The 5,312-nt window shown below is 45.5% G+C and overlaps 1 non-coding gene and 1 pseudogene across 1 annotated transcript; one reads left to right on the forward strand and one right to left on the reverse strand.

Annotated features, from left to right (window-relative positions):
• Positions 1-455: 455 nt before the first annotated feature.
• LOC112134534 (U1 spliceosomal RNA) lies at positions 456-616 on the forward strand. Its single transcript, XR_002915943.1, has one exon. It is a non-coding gene; the product is annotated as a U1 spliceosomal RNA (small nuclear RNA).
• A 4,190-nt stretch (positions 617-4,806) lies between these two features.
• On the reverse strand, positions 4,807-5,312 carry LOC129060687 (small ribosomal subunit protein eS17-like; annotated as a pseudogene).

Consider the following 5,312-nt stretch of genomic DNA (forward strand, 5'->3'; position numbering starts at 1 on the left):
TCTTTTGAATTTTTTTTTTTTTTTTTTTTTTTTTTTTTTGAGAGAGTCTCACTCTGTCGCCCAGGCTGGGCGGGAGTGCAATGGCGTGATCTCGACTCACTGCAATCTCCACCTCCTGGGTTCAAGTGATTCTCCTGCCTCAGCCTCTCAAGTAGCTGGTGGGATTACAGGTGCCTGCCACCACACCGGGCTAATTTTTTATATTTTTGGTAGAGAAGGGGCTTCACCATGTTGGCCAGGCTGATCTCAAACTCCTGACCTCAAGTGATCCGCTCACCTTGGCCTCTGAAAGTGCTGACATTACAGGCTGAGACACCATGCCCCAGTCCCATCTTTTGAATTTCGAGTGGCCGCAGGCATTGATGATAGAATGTTAATACATTTGATTTGTATTCATATGGAGGGAAAGCACCTCTGACCTGTCCCCTTGGAAGGGAAATAAGATTGGACTGGAGATACTTACCTGGTGGGGGAGATAACAGGATCACAAAAATGATTTTCCCAGGGCAAGGCTCATCCACTGCACTCTGGATGGGCTGACCCTCACAATTTCCCCAAACGTGGGACCTCAACTGCATAATTTGTGGTAATGGGGGACTGTTTATGCTTTCCCCTAGTAATGAAGGAAAAGAAAAAAGAGACTGTTCTGGAGAGATGAGGACTGAGAAACCCAACCCAGCCCCTGGCTCCAAGGAGTCCCGGCCCAGCCCTGGAGACAGCCCTTATCAGCTGCCATCCCAGCTTCCTGTTTTTCAGTGGGCTGGGGACTGGGGCTGAAGGAACATCTGCTTCTGTTTATTCTTCCCCTTTATCTTAATGGGTTCCCTGAGATGGCTCCCTGGGCCACCTCTCACCACTGCTCTGCGTACTCAGGTAGGTAGTGCTCCCTGCCCTGGCTAAGACCCAGGAAGGGAAGGAGGAAGCATGGAGAGGCCAAAGACTTGGTGCCCTGGGATTAAAGCTAGTTACTAAACAGGTCTGGGGCTTAAAACTGGACCCTAAAGTCAATGTGGAGAAGGGAAAAAAAGAATACAAGGCAAAAGACTGTCCTCCTAAGAGTGAAAGCAGGAAATGGGCAGGTTGCTGGGGGCAACCTTAGCTGCTAAGAGAAATATAATTACTTTTCAATTTCTGTTACACCTAGGCTAATAACCACAACTGGAAATTCTTGTTGGGAGGAGGAAGTTTTTTCTCATGAAGAGATAATAGAAAGTCATTCACCCTTGAACCTAGAACAGTCAACTTCAAACTGAAAGAACTTGACTCAGCTAGGGCCTCTGCTAGTCTGCAGTGCTTATCTGCACCTCTGTGCAGATTAGAAAAAGGCGCTTCTTTGTTCAAGCAGTCACAGCCCCCAGTTTGGCAAGTGTCCCACTCCCTATCCCCTTCCTCAGCACCCTGTTACAAAGACAACCTGGCATAGTTACATAATCATAGCAGCTTTCTCTTCTCCCCTACTAACACTTTCATTACCCTGGACAGCTTAAGCTCTGAATGGACTGTCCCAGAAGCACAGAAAAGACTTGTAGGTGAGAAGCTGGAAGGGCATTCAACATTCCCTTGGTCCAAAGTCCGTGCTCCAGTTCACTTCATGATAAGGCTTCTGGTTGAGTTGTAAGAAAGCTTTCTCCTCATATTCTGGGTTGATCAAGATAATTCTAAACTGTGATTATTGGCAATTTAGAATTAATGAGAAAGGACAGAGCAAGACTGTCTCAAAAAAAAAAAAAAAAAAAAAGGCAGACGCGGTGGCTCACACCTGTAATCCTAGCACTTTGAGAGGCCGAGGCAGGCAGATCACCTGAAGTCAGGAGTTCAAGACCAGCTTGGCTAACATGGCGAAACCCCATCTCTACTAAAACTACAAAAATTAGCTGGGCCTGGTGGCGCATGCTACTCAGGAGGCTGAGACAGGAGAATCGCTTGAACCAAGGAGGCAGAGATTGCAGTGAGCTGAGATCTTGCCACTGCACTCCAGCCTGGGCAACAGAGTGAGAGACTCTATCTCAAAAAAAAAAAAAAAAAAAAAAAGGGAATTAATGAGAAAGTTTCCAGATTGTACTCAAGGATTTCTTTCCCTAAATTTTGCTTAATACCTGTTACCTTAAAGCATGGTTTTTGTTTTTAAAAATGTAGATATTATCAGGTTCAATGCTGCTTAAGGAGTTTTCTTGTTTTGTAGCCAAATTGTCAATAGATTATGGTGGTTCCAAGCTTGGGCTTTGGCGTCAGAATGATTAGAGTTCCAATTGCTAGCTCCTCCTCTTGCCAGCTGAGAGGACCTGGGCAGTTTACTTAACTTCCCCACACCCTGATTTCCTTATCTGTAAAACAGGGATAAGTAATATAATCTACTGTAAAGAATTAACATGTGAATTAAATGAGGATGCATGGAAACATGTGGCCCAGTGCCCAGCACTTGATCAACATTAGCTACTGTTAAGCTAATTTTAAATGGGTAAGGAATGTGATACCATTATTCTGTTTTCTTTTTTCTTTTTCCTTTTTTTTGAGACAGAGTCTTGTTCTGTCACCCAGGCTGGAGTGCGGTGGCAAGAGCTCAGCTCACCGCAACCTCCACCTCCTGGGTTCAAATGATTCTTCATGCCTCAGCCTCCCAATTAGCTGGAACTACAGGCGCCGCCACCATGCCCAGCTTATTTTTGTATTTTTTTAGTAGCAATGGGATTTCGTCATGTTGGCCAGGCTGGTGGAATGTGATAGCACTACTCTAGGTAATTGAGAGGATGACCATGTTTTCTGCCCCTTGGAGAAATGGTGGGTCCCCAATCTGGGGCAGGGAAAGTGAGCCTGGGACATCAAACTGTGCCAGAAGACAAAGAAGTGTTCCAAGACGGCAACCAGCTTGAAGGAAATTTTACTGGCCAAATTTAGGTCAATCTGAACATCAAAATAAATACTCACTATAGTTGATAACACAATTTTTTTTTTTTTGAGATGGAGTCTCGCTCTATCGCCCAAGCTGGAGTGCAGTGGCACGATCTCTGCTCGCTGCAACCTCCACTTCCCGGACTCAAGAGATTCTTCTGCCTCAGCCTCCCAAGTAGCTGGGACTGCAGGCACGCACCACCACGCCCGGCTAATTTTTGTATTTTTAGTAGAGACGGGGTTTCACCATATTGGCCAGTCTTGTTTCAAACTCCTGACCGCCTCGGCCTCCCAAAGTGCTGGGATTACAGGCGTGAGCCACCATGCCAGGCCTGATAACACAATTTTAAAAAATCTCTAGTGATATTCAAAACAAGGAATAAAGGAAGGGAAATACCAGCTAATAAAACTGAAAGGAATGATAGAATTGGAAATCACTATTTGGCAACCCCCAATTAAATAAAGATTTTTGATGAAACCACTGGACGGAAGGTTATTGAAGAGCAAGATATTCACATCGGGCTAAAGTATTACCTGCAGATGACTTGCAAATTACCAAGGGGAAAATTGCCTTTTGCAATGGAGAGAGCTGGTGGTCATCACCTTACCAAAGTGATCAAACTCAGCCAGGCACAGTGGCTCATGCCTGTGATCCCACCACTTTTGGAGACTGAGGCAGGAGGATTGCTTAAGGCCAGGAGTTCGAGACCAGCCTTGACAACATAGTGAGACTCTGTCTCTACCAAAAAATAAAAACTTAGCCAGGCATGAGTGGCACTTACCTGCAGTCCCAGCTACTAGGGAGGTTGAGGTGGGAGGATTGCTTGAGTCCAGGAGTTCAAGGCTGCAGTGAGCTATGACCATCCCACTGCACACCAGCCTAGGCAATAGAGAAAGACCCCGTCTCCAAAAATAAAAATAAAAACAACAACAACTAAGCATCACTAATAGTGCAGCTATTATGCACTTATGCACTTTCTGATGTGATCTGAAATACTTAATACTACCAGCTATGAATTATTCCTGCCATATCTGATAAACATGGATCTGATCAAGCCTCATGACTTAATGGTGATAGAGGAACAAGTTAAATCCCACCAAAAGGATGAAAAGACAAATGCAAGGCCAGGCATGGTGGCTCACGCCTATAATCCCAGCACTTTGGGAGGCCGAGGCAGGTGGATCACCTGAGGTCGGGAGTTCAAGACCAGCCTGACCAACATAAAGAAACCCCGTCTCTACTTAAAATACAAAATTAGCCAGGCATTGTGCATGCCTGTAATCCCAGCTACTTGGGAGGCTGAGGCAGGAGAATCGCTTGAACCCAGGAGGCAGAGGTTGCAGTGAGCCGAGATCACACCATTGCACTCCAGCCTAGGCAACAACAGCAAAACTCCATCTCAAAAAAAAAAAAAAAAAAAAAGAAAAAAGAAAAGGAAAGACAAGTGCACAGTGTGGAATGTACTATAAGACAACTAACCTGCAACAAAGGCTCTCTCCCTGACCAAACTTTAGTCAGATTCCTCTGAGCCTTCTTTTCAACTAGGCCTGGACCTTGGCCCCTATCTTGTCTTTGGTCTGCCCAGCCAGTCTTAGCAAAGAATCCTGCCAAGTCGTCCTTCCACCCTTTGTATCTGATCAAGGACCTCACCCTGCTTCCTTGATGTCTAAGCCCTTAGCCTGTCTTTAGCAAGAATCACCTACACTTGATGTCTCCCATTAGTAATTTCCCGTCCACTGACCCCTCATCCTGCTCTTTGGCTGTGAATCTCCACTTGTCCTTGTACTTGGAGTTGAGCCAGATCGCACTCCCTTATAGCAGCACACCTATTGCAATAGTCTTGAATAAAGTCTTTCTTACTGTTTGAGAATAATTTTTTTCTTTAAAACCTGGACACATCAAGAAGTCATTTTGTTGTTGTTGTTGTTGTCCCAGATTTATTGAAAATAATACAGCACTGCAGAAAAAATTCAAACAGGTCCCCGAGGCGTTTTGAAATTCATCCCAACTGTAGGCTGAGTGATCTGAAGGTTGGACAGACTGCCGAAGTCCAAAAGCTTCAGCATTTCCTTAGTGTCAGGATCTACTTCAATTATCTCCTGATCCAAGGCTGAGACCTCAGGAACATAATTGTCTCTCCTTTCTCCCTCCTCCTCCTACAGCTTGATGGAGATACCTCTTACTGGGCCTCTCTGAATCCGCTTCATCAGATGCGTGACACATAGCCTGCTATCTTGTTGCAGAGCTTTTTGCTGGGGATAATGGCGATCTCCTCGCACACGCGCTTGTTCGCGTGGAAGTCGTTGCCTAGGTGCGTGTAGAACTTTTCTATGATGACCCGGGCCGCCTTCTTCACGGTTTTGGTGCGAACGCGGCCCATGTTGGCGGGACCTTGGTAAAAGAGCAAGAAGTCATTTTTTAA

This window comes from Pongo abelii, chromosome 6, assembly GCF_028885655.2.
Source record: "Pongo abelii isolate AG06213 chromosome 6, NHGRI_mPonAbe1-v2.0_pri, whole genome shotgun sequence".
In the NCBI taxonomy this organism is placed as follows: domain Eukaryota; kingdom Metazoa; phylum Chordata; class Mammalia; order Primates; family Hominidae; genus Pongo; species Pongo abelii.